Source organism: Helianthus annuus, chromosome 9, assembly GCF_002127325.2.
Source record: "Helianthus annuus cultivar XRQ/B chromosome 9, HanXRQr2.0-SUNRISE, whole genome shotgun sequence".
Taxonomy (NCBI): Eukaryota; Viridiplantae; Streptophyta; class Magnoliopsida; order Asterales; family Asteraceae; genus Helianthus; species Helianthus annuus.
This window is the reverse complement of record NC_035441.2, coordinates 136,411,056-136,427,521: the sequence shown is the minus strand read 5'-3', so window position 1 is coordinate 136,427,521 and position 16,466 is coordinate 136,411,056. Positions and strand designations below refer to the sequence as shown.

At 35.2% G+C, this 16,466-nt stretch overlaps 1 long non-coding RNA gene across 1 annotated transcript; it reads right to left on the bottom strand.

Annotated features, from left to right (window-relative positions):
- Positions 1-6,489: 6,489 nt before the first annotated feature.
- On the bottom strand, positions 6,490-7,535 carry LOC110874712. Its single transcript, XR_002556156.1, has 3 exons — positions 7,452-7,535; positions 6,940-6,992; positions 6,490-6,868 (listed from the first exon to the last, which is right to left on the bottom strand). It is a non-coding gene; the product is annotated as an uncharacterized LOC110874712 (long non-coding RNA).
- Positions 7,536-16,466: the final 8,931 nt, after the last annotated feature.

Here is a 16,466-nt window from a genome sequence, read left to right as displayed (position 1 = left end):
ATGTATTTTTATTTTATTTAATGACATAACTCGATTAATATAAAGTAAATTTTTCTACCCGCGAAGTTCGTGGGTGATAACCTAGTATATATATATATATATATATATATATATATATTGCGCTAAAATAAGAACCACCTCGAGTTATAAGAAACGCGAGAACCACACCATCCGGGTCGCCGTTTACCATGATTTTTTTTTTACAACTAGATGTGTGTATTATAAACACAGCCGTAAAAAAAAAAATTTAAACGCCGCGGCCGAGGAGGTAGTTTTTTACACCACAAGTTTGGTGTAAAAAAAAAAGAAAAAAGAAAAAAAAAATAAAAACACCAAACTTGTGGTGTAAAAAACTACCCCCTCGGCCGCGACGTTTAAATTTTTTTTTACGGCTGTGTTTATAATACACACATCTAGTTGTAAAAAAAAATCATGGTAAACGGCGACCCGGATGGTGTGGTTCTCGCGGTTCTTACAACTCGGGGTGTTTCTCATTCTAGCAGCCCCTATATATATCCAGTTGTAAAAACCGCGAGAACCACTTTCTGGCCATTAGATTTTAAAAATTGATGGATAAGATTAAAAGTAATATTAAATTCTTTTTATCTTATTATGTCTTTAATATTTAAATCTAAAAGTGTATTTAAGTAATTTTGTTTTTTTTGTCTTATTAATTTTATTGTTTTTTATTACATTTTTGTCCTATTGCATTAATTGTTTTTTTCTAAATTAGATTTTTTTTTATTAAACAACATTTTGAAATCAGATTTTTTGATAAAAAATTTTACGCGCGTTTTTTTACGACCCGTTTTTTACGCGCGTTTTTTACGACCCGTTTTACGCTCCGTTTTTCACGTCATTTTTGCGACTGGTTTTTAAGTGCCGTTTTTTATGCCCGGTTTTACTCACCGTTTTTTGCCGCGCCGTTTTTTAAGTCACGTTTTTACAAGCCGTTTTACGCCCCGTTTTTACGCGCCGTTTTAGCGTCCTGTTTTTAAACGCCGTTTATACGGCCCGTTTTACGCGCCGTTTTTTTACACCCCGTTTTTTCACGCCGTTTTTTGCGACCGGGTTTTTACGTGCGGTTTTTATTCCCGGTTTTACACACCGTTTTTATAGCGCCGTGTTTTACGTCCCGTTTTTACGCGCCGTCTTTTTGCCCCGTTTTTTACGTCCCGTTTTTACGCGCCGTTTTTACGACCCGTTTTACACGCCGTTTTTTTACGCCCCCGCTTTTTACGTGCGTTTTTTTTACGACCCGTTTTTTTCACGCCGTTTTTGCGACCGTTTTTTTATGCACTCTTTTTTATGCCCGGTTTTACGTGCCGTTTTATACCCGGCCGTTTTTTACGTCCCGTTTTTACGCGCTGTTTTTACGCCCCGTATTCACGCCCCTTATTTACGCGCCGTTTTATCACCCGGTTTTTAAGAGCCATTTTTTGCGCCCCGTTTTCACGCGTCGTTTTTTTACCGTCGATTTTTGCGCCCCCTTTCTTACACATGCGTTTTTAAACCTTTTTTACGGTTTTAAACTTTTTCTTTTACGAAAACTTTTTTTACGGTTTTAAATTTTTTTTACGAAAACTTTTTTGATGTTTTACGTTTTACGTTTTACAATTTACATAACACAATGTTTTGCGTTTTACATAATAAGATTTTACGTTTTACGTTTTACAATTTACATAAAAAAGTTTACGTTTTACACTTGACATAAAAAAGTTTTACGTTTCACATAGAAGTTTACGTTTTACGTTTAAAGTTTGCGTTTTACGTTGCACGGTTTACGGGTTACATAAAAAAATTTACGTTTTACGTTAAAAAGTTTTTACAAAAAAAAGTTTTACGTTTTACGTTAAAAAAATTTTAAATAAAAGTCTTCATTTTTTCGTTTTACGTTAAAAAGTTTACATTTTACGTTTTACGTTAAAAAGTTTACGCTTTACGTTTTACGTTTTATGTTAAAAGTTTACGTTTTACGTTTTACGTTAAAAAGTTTACGTTTTACGTCTTAAGTTTACGTTTTACGTTAAATAGTTTTTACACAGCCACCACCTCCAACACCACCGCCGCGAACACCGTCGGGCCACCCCCAAAAACCGATGTTGGAAGTATAAATGTTTCGTATAACGGATTTTTCAAAAATCGGGCAGAGTTTCCTCTGTTTTTGGACAGTCCCGACAACTAAGTGTCGATTTATTTTTTTAAAATACAACAATAAACCAATCACAATTATCAATATATATAGTTTTCGTCGAAAAGTCAAAACATAACAAATTTCTAATCCAGTCGGTTCGAGATCGGGTCGCGTATAACAAAAATCTATAACTACATAAACAAGATTTTCGCATTGTTTAAATTGTTACCGGGTCTTTGACCAGTTGACTGACTTTGATGTTCGTTGACCAAGCCTTTGACTGCCGTTGATTGAGTTGACCCGACATCGAACCGAGTTGACCGGGTTTGACTAGTTGACCCAAATTGTCACGAACCACAATCTGACCCGTCGAACCACACCCGAACCGCGCCTGACCAGCTTTGACCGAGACCCGAAACCGAGCCGAAAACCCGACAAAATCTGAAGTGAACCCGAACCAAAACTCAAACCACATCAGAATCTGAGCACGAAATCTAAGCCTAACTTGAACCAAACACACTCACCTCTACTGCAGTCGTCGCCAGTGCAGCTCCGGCGCCGATCGGCTGCCATCGTCACCATCAACATCGTCATCTTCCACATTAACACCATCCATCTTTACTGACCCTTCCTGATCAACACGTAATCGAACTGAACACCTTCTGAAACATCACGTGACAATCCCGAAGAAGGAAAGAAAAATAAATGGATTTAAGAAAGAAAGAGGATAAAAACTCAGGCTTACCGGGAAGGAAACCGTCGCCGGGCTTTACTGCCGTCAAAACCCACCACCGGAGAAAGACAGAGGGTCGCACCAACCACCTGCCTGATGTCCGACTTCCGACTTCCAAACACACCAACCACCTGAAGGTTTGCGTCTCGATGTCCGACTTCCGACTTTCGAACACACCAACCACCTGCCCCCACCACCGACTTCCGAACACACCAACCCCCCACCACCGTCTTCTGCCACCTCCCACCACCTCCCACCAATGTCTTCCCGAACAACACCTCCCCACCACCAACTCTCTCTCCTGCATATTTTCTTAAAGCCTTAATGAGTTGCAGATTCACGGAAGCAATATAGAAACAAAGAAAGAAAGTTGGGGAAGAAAGAAAGGGTTAAGAAGAGAGAGAAAAAGGATGGGTTGCAGATTCAAATCAGGAGAGAGATGGATGAGAAGATAAGAGATTTGAATTTTGATGAGAGAGGAGATCTGTAAATCTTTTAAGTGACAGAGATATATGACATGGGATTAGACATTGGGAGTAAAAGACCAAAATACCCTTTAGAATATAATATAAAAGTGCATATGTGGCAAAGTTTGATTGGTGAAGAGTGGTTCTCGTGGTTCTTACAACTGGGGGTGGTTTTCATTTTAGCGGCTCCCTATATATATATATATATATATATATATATATATATGGTAAGGATATATAGAAAACCACTTTTATTGAGAAAACCCGGGAAACTCAAAGCTCCCGACAGTTTTTTTCTGAAAAAAATAACACATGTAATATACTTGTTTTTAAGAGTTTTGGGCCAAAAAAAAAACAAAAAAGCGCCGAAGAAATTTTTTTAAAAAAAATAAACAAGTTTCAGCATTTTTTGCCTAACACGTGTTAGTCAACAAAGTTGCTGAAATTTGTTTATTTTTTTTAAAATAATCCTTCGGCGCTTTATCGATTTTTTTTGCCCAAAACTCTTAAAAACATGTATATTACGTGTGGTAATTTTTTCAAAAAAAAAGTCGGGGGCTTAGAGTTTCCCGGGTTTTCTCAATAAAAGTGGTTTTCTTTTTATCTTTAGCCTATATATATATATAGGGCTGGGCTCTATAGAAAACTCTATCTTTTAAGAAAACTACGCAAACCCATTCTCATCCATTGATTGTCTTTCATCCAAGAAGATCTATGGCTCTCCTATTTTGTGTGTATATTAGATTTAAATATAATCAAAGAAGGGCATTTCTGGTAGAACAAAAAGACTTTTTGGCATTGGAAATGACAAAACCCACTTGTGTAGTACTAGTATCATCATCTCTCTCCTCTTTCTTCTAGTCAAATCTTTCAAAACACTATTATCTCTCTCCTCTTTCTTCATCATGTGAAAGAGAAAAGCTTCATGGTCTTCAATAGTGATCCTTCAATGGTCGAGCACATCAGAGTATCACAAAGACACACGCACGAGTGTGTGTGTGAGAAGAACGATGAGAAGATGAATGTTTTTAGAGAGAGAAAGTTGATGTTTTAGATAGAGAAACAACAATCTTTATCACAAAGACACACGCACGAGTGTGTGTGTAAGAAGAACGATGAGAAGATGAATGTTTTTAGAGAGAGAAAGTTGATGTTTTAGATAGAGAAACAACAATCTTTATCACAAAGACACACGCACAAGTGTGTGTGTGAGAAGAAGGTTTTAAGATCTTCTTCGTGTTCATCGGACGGTTATAGATCCGGTAAGTGTTCTTGAAATATCATTTCACACTTGATTTTTTGTTGAAATGGTTGTTAATATGTTTTTGTGTGCTGAAAGTGTTTTAGTAATGGTTAATGGGGTATCCATGGTTAATGTTCATGTATTTTAAATAAATCAAAAACTTTAGGATGAGATTTTGAACGGGTTTTTTTGTTGGTTTGGTTGCTTGTTAGGGGCTTTTGATCTTAACAGTAGCTGTTTTTTTGTTGGTTTGGGTTGCTTGTTTGGGTTTTTGATCTGAACAGTAAGTGTTTTTTTTGTTGGGTTGCTTGATTCACAGACTCAGGCCCATAACATGTGTTAAGCCCCCTGTTAGAATGTTATATAACGTGTGTTGATTTAGAGAAACAAACCCATAAAGATATTCAATTGACAAGCTGGATGGATGTAGGCGAAGTTAATGCGTGTTCTAGTAATGGTTAATGTTCATGTATTTTAAATAAATCCAAAACTTTAGGATGAGATTTTCAACGGGTTTTTTTGTTGGTTTGGTTGCTTGTTTGGGGCTTTTGATCTTAACAATAATTGTCTTTTTGTTGGGTTGGTTGATTTACAGAGACAGACCCATAACATGTGTTAAGCACTTGTTAGAATGATATATAACGTGTGTTGATTTATAGAAACATATCCATAAAAGTTATTCAATTGACAAGCTGGATGGATGTAGGCGACGTTAATGCGGGGACATTGAATAAGTCACATCCTTTAGGAAAGAAGTCTTCGTTCATTTATAACATGTGTTGGTGGTTCATGCTGTAACAGAACATCATGATGTAACCTGACATGTGTTCATGTATAACATGTGTTAAGCCCCTGTTAGAATGATATATAACGTGTGTTAACCTTTTGTTAATTAAAAAAAACAAGTAATATCTATTTTATTTTTGTTGATGTTTAAAATATCCGATAATGTGGATACTGAGCGTAAAACTTGTACAAGAAATAAATGTACAAGTTAGTATGTAACGTGTAATATGAAACGAGCCATTTATGGTAACACATGTACCGGTAATTTTGGAATATATAATATGAAACGGTTCATTTGTTTTGCACATTTTGGAATGTATAACATGTGTTAAGCCACTGTTATAATCTTTTTGTAACCTGACATGTATTCATGTATAAGCTAGTGGTTTACAAAACACCATGATGTATATATACTAATCTAACATGTGTTACAATTTGTCTGTTCGGAACATGTAATTGCTTAACATGTGACAAGGGTGAAAACAGTCGACGGGGGCGATGAGTTTAATGGTGAGCTTAGTTAATATCGTAATCTTGTTGTAACCCCACTTGTATACATATGATAACATGTAAGCATCCATTATAACCCGACTTATATTCATGTATATGAAAGTGGTTTGTAAAACACCATGATGTGCATGTACTGATCGTAACACGTGTACAAGTTAATAATTTAATATGGAACATTCAAGTTAATATTTTAACACCGTATACCTGGGATAACATGTGTTAAGCCTCTGTTATAATCTTGGTTTAACCCAACATGATGTCATGTATAAGCTAGTGGTTTCCAAAACACCATGATTTGTATATACATACTGTAACATGTGTTACGCGCCTGACATGTATAACGTGTGTTAAGCCTCTATTATAACGTGTGTTAAGACATCCAGAATGGATGCATAAACTCCAATAGTAACTTAATAACAACATAGTATACCTGATATAACGTGTGTTAAGCCTCTTTTATAACGTGTGTTAAGACTTCCAGAATGTGTTAAGTCCATACCGTTTTAACATCATGTACTAGACAAAACAATAAGAGTCTCACATTACATATTATTAGTAAACGAAAACACATAGCACTAAGAAAAATGGTGGGCCGTTTACTATACCCATAACGGTATAACTGATATAACGTGTGTCAAGGCTCTATTATAACGTGTGTTAAGACTTTCAGCAAGTTACACATAACATGTGTTAGAGATTAATGTACTGGTAAACTTGTAAAAAGCTACATTGCCTACAAGCAAGTTACACAAAATTGGATGCATAGAGCCCAAAAGCAACACAAATATGCTGAGGTCGACTTCAGGGCAAAAGTTCGGAAGGCCAGAACATTTTTAACAATACGTCCTAGACAAAATAATAAGAGTCTCACATTACATATTAGTAGTAAACGAAAACACATATCACTAAGAAGGGGTGGAGCTTCCATTGACGGTCTGTCTTTGCTGTTTATCTGCTACCTTTGCTGACTCATCTCTTGCATAAACTCCATTAACCTATTCCAACAAGCTGGTCATTAACATATATAACAAAGGTTCGTTACATATGTAGCTGTAAAAAAAGGAACATGTGTAGCTACGGGTTGTAGTAACAGGATATGCCATCTAGTAGAATCACCACCTGGTAAAGATGAAAAAAAAAGACAAACATTTTATTGAAAATAACATCACCGAAAACCAAAGAACTCGTAAAAAAACTCAAAAGTAATGAATCTAACATCAAATCTGCTTCAAACCCATATGTTTGAAACACATATAGATCTGAAACAACTAAGAAGACCGGATTTTTGAAGAAAGAAATTGGGCACACAAAAATTTCTTCTTGGTCTTGATTTAAAATTTTGAAATAAACAAACGAAGCTCTGATTTTAAATCTATCAAATATCATAAAAAAGTATAAATCTAAACAAATTACTAAATAACAAAAGTAAGATCTTTAAACGTGTTTCTCTCACACACATTTGTGCGTGTGTTCTTGGTGTCCAGATGAACAAGATGAATATTGTTGTTTCTCTCTCCAAAACATCAGTTTTCTCTCTCTAAAAACAGAATTAAAGATGTGATGAGAGCAAAACCTTACTTTCTTTTCTTGAAGAGCTTCGATAATTGCTTCGATCCTCAGATTTGGTGGCTTCAATAGAAAGGAATGAGTATAAGATCTACCCGGCGATATTAACGGGTCATATGGTGGATTTGTCTCCATGGACATTAATGGAGAAAGGAACAAATGAAGAAGTAGATTGTAAATGAAGATGTGCAAGACATTAATGGAGGTGTTTCTTAGAAATGAAAATGATAGAGATATGGAGTTAGAAAGATATATTGGGAAGATAAATGAGTAATAAATGTTGTCAATCATAGTAGACAAAAGTCAAGATATCTTTTTGAGTTGGGTAGTATAATGTTGAATTTACCAAAGTGCCCTCAAAAGCAAAAAGAAAGATGGAGATGGCTGGGACACGTAGCCAATTGTAGGCCTTGTGATGGGTTTTCAAAGTTTTCTCAACATAAGGGGTTTTCTCTAGAGCATTACCCTGTATATATATATATATATATATATATATATATATATATGGTAGGGTTCTAGAGTGAACACTAGGTTGAAAGTGAACTGTGTGAACTAATCTGGGCCATGGATTACATCATCTAGAGATTTTTAAACAATGGCAAGATTGTAATTATAATGTTGTAACTTCCCTTTAAAATAAATGACAGAAGGGTATTTGTGTCTTTTGTAAATTGCATTTATTAAACAATATAATCAAAATCCCTAAAATCTCGTTAGTTTCCGTATATACAAGATACATAGTTGTTAGTGTATACACATGTGTACAGTTTCGCTAGTATCAGTTTATACAATATACACAGCTGTTAGTTTATACACATGTGTACAGTCTTTAATACATCTGTGTATTATATTCAGAAATTGTTACATATGTGTATATTAACAACATATAGTATATTAGGCATGCACACGAGTAGAGTCATATAAAAGTTATGAAATTAATGAAAATGAAACATATCACATGTATGCAAAAATAAATCACTTCATCACATAATCAAAAAAAATTAATGCCCAAAAATAATTACAGTTTCAATTTCAGATAAATTTTTTTAATGTTTATTGAAAATTATAAAAAGTTAAAAATAATGTATTATGATATCTATATATACGGATAATAAAAGAAAAACGATATTCAAGTTAAAATTAAAACAAATTGATGTGGTATATTCATATCATACTATATGAACAGTAAGAATTAGTAGTCTTATTAAGACTAGAACTGACTTGCTCCTACGGAACCAAGATCGAAAATAGAACAAGATCCTTTTTGCATCATATCTAAGGGATTCCTTGGTTCGGGTCGAAGAAGCGACAACAATGGAATGCCAATCCCCCGGTTCCATGTACCAGTAGAAGATTCGGCAGCTACTGCCGTGGAATATCATTGAGAAATAGGAATCCGTGTTAAAGAATCATAATTATTTCGACACAAGAAAAGGGTGCTCCACTTGGCTCGGGGGGATATAGCTCAGTTGGTAGAGCTCCGCTCTTGCAATTGGGTCGTTGCGATTACAATTCCTGCCAATATCCACGCCAGGAAATTAAAAACATAAAGAGCCGTTTGCAAGTAGTGTTCGATCGATTACGTATTAATCCATATTCGATTGATTGGTCATTCGAGCCTTTTTTTTCATGCTTTTCCCAATCTTTTCTTAACATCAAACGTATTGGTACTAGAGAGAAATGATAACTCCAACAATTTCTTCTAAAAATGAGAGAGAGAGAGAGAGAGAGAGAGAGAGAGAGAGAGAGAGAGAGAGAGAGAGAGAGAGAGAGAGAGAGAGAGAGAGAGAGAGAGAGAGAGAGAGAGAGAGAGAGAGAGAGAGAGAGAGAGAGAGAGAGAGAGAGAGAGAGAGAGAGAGAGAGAGAGAGAGAGAGAGAGAGAGAGAGAGAGAGAGAGAGAGTTAAGAGATGAGAAAATTAAGGGATTTTAATTAAACATACTTGGGTAATGTCAATCTTACCCTTTTAATCTAAAAAATGATCAAGGGCCAAGATTAGTTCACTCAGTTCATTCTCAAAAGTTATTCACTCTTGATCCTGATCCTATATATATATATAAATGAGAAAACTAAAAATCATTTTTAGCTTTTTAGCTTTTTTTTTGGCTTTTTTAGTTAGTTCATTCTCAAAAGCCAAAAAAAAAAAGCTAAAAATCATACCAATATATATATATATATATATATATATATATATATATATATATATATATATATATAATTCAAATAGAAAATGCGACAAAAGAAAACATACAAAATACTCGACCATTTTTTAAATTGCAAGTCTTGGTGAAAAAAAAAATATATTTAACCCAAAAAAGGAGGCACGAGCGTCCTTTTTGAACCATGCCAGGCCAAAGTAACCATATCTATTATGCACCCGTATGAATCTAAAAAGTGCCTTAAAGTTCTTTTACACATAACTTTTCTAAGAGAGTACAAGCTTTTTATCACATATAAAATCAAATTTTAATATTGAAGATGTAAAAAATATATTGGGCAAAAACAATAAACAATTGATATTTTGGTCATGCATGTTTAGTAGGTGAACGTTATATTGATTTATGTTCATTGTAACTAAAATGATATTCGTTAATTTAATAGGTGAATGTTATATTGATTTATGTTCATTGTAACTAAAATGATATTCGTTAATATTTGTTTTTTTTTTTCAAATTTATATGCTGTTAGGTTGAGTGACCGATCTAAAAAAAACGTCAAGTGGCAAGGTTTCAAAATTTTCTTTTATATAGGCTCAGCGACATCGAAAAAATGTCAATTTTTTTCCAAAATTTACATTATCGCCGGCTACCCCTACTCTCAAGCTGCATCCGCCCTTGGTTAGGTTACTTATTTTATTCAGTTATTTTTTTTTAGAATCAGTTTGATGACTTAATTTATATGCCATTAGGTTACTTATTTAGTTGTGTAGATGTGAAGATTATTAATTTATTTAAAAGTTTTATTATTATTATTATTATTAATTTATTATTATTATTATTATTATTATTATTATTATTATTATTATTATTATTATATAAGCTCAATGATAATCTAAGAGTGATGATGATGTAAAATATGGGTGGTGGATTGTAGATGGTGGTCTCACGGGGTGGTTGATGGTGGTGCAAAACTTAAGTTTTTTTTTTTTTTTTTTTTTTAACAATAATGTTTTTTATAATAATTTTTGGATAAAATTATCTTATAAAATCTCATAAATCTAAGAAGTGTACAAAGTTACAATGAAGTGCAAAATATAAGACAATGTTGAGCAAAACATAGCACAATGCCGAGAAATATAACACAATATCGAGGAAAAAAGACACAATGAAACAAATATAGAAAAGACATAATGCGAAATAAAAAACACAATGATATAAACAAAAATTCTAAAAACTACAACCTACGAATACAAAAGTGAAAATCTAAAATCTCGTATCGTACAGTTCGATAAAACGGTTCCAATGACACTTGAATGAGATTAATTGGAGTCCGTTTGATATCCTTCTTACGACTTCTTATTTTTAGAAGAGTTTATATTATATTCTAACCCCAATTTTTTACATTTAGATACCAGTGTTACTTTTATAAAGGGCAAGCACTCAAGTACTATACCGCTAGACTACTTACACATTGGTTGCAAACTATAGATGATGATACCAGCCATAGATCATACATTTGTGCTTACTTTCTATAATAAGTATACAACATAAGAATAGTGATACAAGTGAAGTAATAAAACAAATGCATGTTTCCAAACACAACAACAATTTTGTAAATATAGTTGTAAATATAGTTTTCGAAGGAACATAAATAGTAAATTTAAATTTTATATAATATATACGTTTTAATAATTTATTATACCAATAGATTGAAGATCCTGTAAATAAATTCAAAAGTGTGAGAAATTGTGGAGATGACATGTGTCTTCAATTTAAATTAATTCAAAAGAGTAAACAAGTAATTTTCTTATTGATTTAATTAATTGATAACCTTACATAACCGGCACCCTTAATTATAGGAATACGAATTAAGAATTAATCTACGAATTTGTGTCATCTCGTTCATCAGTTATTAATTCTGAAGATCGCAGAATGAAAATTTATAGTAATAGATGCAGAATAAAGGTTTTTATATAACACTACAAATCTCTATAAAATACTATGAATAACATATAACACCATATAACCCTTCTATAACTCTATATAACACTACGACATTATATATAACACTGCAGCCACCATTCAGAATTGTATAGTGTTATATAGTGTTACATGGTGTTATATAATGTTTTTTGGTGTTATATGTTGGAAATGAGTCACAATTATAATAAAAATTATATAAATAAATATAAAATTGTAAAGATACTCTCTTTACATAATTTTTGGGAAATTGTATTATCCGTACCGTGTACAAATCAATACAAAATTAAATATGAAATACAACATATTTAAATAAATTGATTCAAATCGTTGTCTTTGACAAGAGCTTGAAAAGCGTCTTCTTGTACAATTTCTGCTACGAGAATTTGAACCGCGTCTCCTTGTGCGATCCTTCTTGGCTGCAAAAATGAACAAACTGATGTTGACGGTTGTGGCTGAGGCACGTGTTCAACACGTATCCCTTAAAACAGATTTTGCGTCTCTACTAAAGATGACACATTTGTTTCCCAGGGTACAACTGCCGAAGCAATATGTACTACCGGAAATGGCCACGTGCCCGAGGTTACACCGGATAAAATTATAGTGTTAGAACTTGTGGAAAATAATGATATGAAGGTGATGAAATTGAATAGAGAAAACATCTCTCTCTAAGTACCCAACACACGGGTCTTCAAGTCTTCACCACTTCTCTAAGAATTCTTCATGCATATTTTTTTTCTTGTAGTTTTCTCATCATTCCAATGAGGCACAGAGCCTACCATTTTTACAAGAGATGTGGGTAGTGAAGAGTTACTCTTAATTGGTGATTTATTAGAGACATAAAACTCTAATAAAAGTTTCACTTAATTAGTGATTTAATTAGAGACATAAAAAATCTAATAAAAGCTAATCAAGTGACATAAAAACTCTATTCAAGAGTTTGTCACCATGAAGAGTCCATTAATTATCACTAAATTAATTTCCATTCACATTATTCTAATTTTCCAACAATCCCCCACATGAATGGAGATTAATCAAAACACACAAAAATCCGAATGCAACATCGACAGTTGAGTACTGCAGGATAGGTAGGTATTAGCTTTGAACCTTCCTTTGTGAATCATACTTAGTCTCCTAGCGGTGTGTAGACGCGATGTCCTTGAACAAACCCCCATTTGTGTAGACGACAATACACTTCACACAATACTCTCCTTAGCCGGGTCATCCCCTTATAGTCGTGGAACACTTTCCTGGTTCTGCGAGAGCTCTAGGAATTGTGCCCCCAATTCCGTTCGAAGCGACCTCACTTATCTCTAACATGGGTGATTCTATTAAATCATTAAAAGCATCGTGGTTACTATGATTACGCAAATCATTTACCACATAATATGCTTAGTCTCACAATTTGTCACTGAATTTCATAGGAATGAACTAGGACGTATTTAAACACCCTTTTAGCGTTTAGGAGGTATATATGACCATATATACTAGCTTATGCATATCAGCTATGCCCCATAGTGACCACCCTTAGGCATATGAATTCGTTGTCCTATTGAACTTAGATCTTGGGATCTCCAGTCAACTAAGGTAGGTTTCCTTCACACACCGTTTTTCTATGGGCTTTAGTCTCATTCCACAACTTGATCTCTAATAAACCCTCAGGTTGTTGGATCCATAACATTATCTTTGTCTTTGACAAGTCACTGAAGATAACTTTGCAATTGAGATCAATTGTCATGACGTGTTCGTAACTCGAAAGTTAACATTGCCTATTGTCAACTTCTAAGACTATAACCTCAGTGGCCACCTGAATCTGGTTATAATATTTGTCTTAGAATGATACATTTATCATTTATGGCAAACACATCTCCATTATGCAGTACGACATTTGTGTCCTCCACTTAGTCGTCTGTTTGCAATGTTAGATTGGATTACAAAATCCTTATTGCCAAAATTTTATGGTACAAATGCAAGACACCCCCACATTTAAGTGTTATTGAATAACCTCTAGATGTGTTAATGAGAACCATTTCTACATACCCTTATAGGGTTGTTTTTTAAATGGATCATCCCCCACATTTCTTGCCATTTGATCAACATTTCCATAACACCACTTATGGCGACATTTATATATATGATTGAACAAAATCAACCACATTGTATCAGTGAATTCAACTCATATTGCATTAGCTTACATAAGCTTCCGAGCTGACCAAAGCAACACATGCCATTGTCATAAGTTTGTCACCAACTTAGAATAATTCTAATTTAACATCTAGAATAAGCTTAGACAATGAGTTCTCCTCATTAGCTTTTTGAACAAACTCTTAAAAAGTTACATGCCTTTTCCTTATAATGAATGAAAATTCTCCCTCAATTTTGTCTATACACAAATTCTTTTGTGTTCATACACATTTGGATGTTTAGAGTTAATTAGTCTCCGCCAAGACCCATAATGTGACACTCTAGGTTTTTCCGAACGATCACCTTGTAATATTTTGTGTACATAATTATTATTAAATGAAAACGTGATCCTTTATGCATTTTATGTGTTGTATGTATTATATATATATATATGTATGAGAGCCGAGACCACGACCCGAGACCATGACTCGCAACCACCCGGTTGCGAGTGGGCCACTCGGTCTCGAGTGGGCCTTTGAGCCGTAACCGGTTTGGGCCGAAACCCCAAGCCCAACCCGAAACATCCCTTGGTATATATACCCCACCTTTCCCCCACTTTCCCTCATTTCATACACAACACACAAACACACTTCTACTATTTTCTCTCAACTAGAAACCCTCAACAACACACCCCAATCCCTTCCAAATCTCGGTTCAAGCAAGGATCTCGGACAAGAACTCGGTCAAGACTATCACTCGGACATTCCATCTTCTCGGTTCCTTCTCTTTGTTTTCGGCTCCTCCTTTCATAACCGGTTAGTGTTATCTTTTGTGTTTAAGATGTATGTATGTTGTATGAACTAAGAAATGCTTGGTTAGTAGTTTATGCATGATCTTTAGGATGGTTTGTGAGGTTTGCCTATATGTGAAAATCTTTATGTATGAAAGCATGATAATATGTTTACATGGCCAAAGGAATAATGATTTAGGAATGATTATGCCAACCGAACCATGTTTAAGGTTACAAAATGTATGTTTTGTGGTTCTTGCATATTGATCTTGTTAAAATATGTGATTTTTGGTTCAAAAATGTGTGATTATGTTGGCATGAAAACCCTAGAAAAATGATGAACATTGGATGAACTTGTTGAATGTAGTTTGAAGATTTTAAAAATGGCAAAGTTTAATCTATGTTTACTAGTATTCAGATTAGGAAAAAGTGTTAGTGAAACCTTATTGGTAGTTTCCTAATCTGGGCCTGATTTCTTGGTACAAAATTAGACTGTCATATCTGCATCATCACGTGTACATGAAAGGGACAGCTTCCGACTCGCAACCACGGCATTACGACTCGAGACCACGCCGTTGCGACTCGCAACCAAAGCATGACAAGTCGAAACCACGAGATTGCGACTCGAGACTACGACCGTTGCGACTCGCAACCACAGCGTGATGACTCGAGACCACGCGGTTGCGACTCGCAACCATAACATGACAAGCCGAAACCACCTGGTTGCGACTCGAGACCAGCTGGTTGCGACTGGGCCGTCCACTTTGGTTATTGGGCCATTTTGTGTTCACTTGGACTATCTGTTAAATGGACTATGTGTTGCTGTGTTCTGTTTGACTGTGTTACTGTTAGGGCCGGCCCAATAACCCCATGACTATTTACTTGTATGCAAGTTACGTGCCTATATGTGTTTTTACGTGAATGCTTGTACACCGAACCTGACCTATACCGGTAACCATGTTAGGACGTGGTGACCAACGTGATTGACAAGTAACCTAAACCTACCGAGCAACCCAAGGTGAGTTCACAACTTAAAAGCATGCGTCCCGGTGGTTTGGGACACGAGACTAAAACAACCCTATCCCCTTAAAAAGGGGATACCATTTCCATACCTTCCCTAGTTATTGGGAACAAAACTTACTTTTCCTTCCCTGGTATTGGGAAACCTTTTGGTTAATTACTGTTTATACGGATTGCAACTAACGGCACTAAACGAAACTCTATCACTCAAGTCCTTACTACAAATACCGATTAGTCGCCGGGATCAGGCGAACGGGTTATTAGTTGATAGCGCTATTTAGGTGTTTACCAGCCTCACACCGTGCCCTGGTTTGGGATCGGTCGTGAACTAATGTACTCAGATATCCGTCAATGATGATAGAACATTGACATCGGGGCATCCTGCGGAAACGCAACGGTTACCTAGTGTTCGGTATTGGAAAAACAGTTTAGTCGCTAACTTTTGGGGTAGCTCCCCAGGGCATGTATAAACGGATAAATTAACCGGTGAAACAAGTTTTTGGTAATTAAAACTGGACAACTAGTGAACTCACTCAGCATTATTGTTGACCCCTTACTGCATGCTTTGCAGGTAACCCGTAACGAAGGAGCTTGCTGCTTGGGAACGTGTAGTGTCTGTTCACCCTTGTTTGGGGTGTTACCTTATTTTGAATTATGAACTTTGTTTAAACTACTTTGCTTATGCTTCCGCTACTTATTAACTGTTTGAACTTGAAACCTTAAACTCTGAACTTGATACTTGCTAATCTTATGGTTAGTAAGTATTACTTTTGTTAACAATTTAATTATTCGGTATAATTGGTGGCTGGATCCTGGTCAGTCACGCCCTCGAAGCGGGTGTTATCCGCAGGTGGATTTTGGGGGTGTGACAGATTGGTATCAGAGCCATTGGTTATAGTGAACTTGGTTTTAAAAAGGGGAAAATCTTTTTGGAGAAAACCAGACTATAACCCGT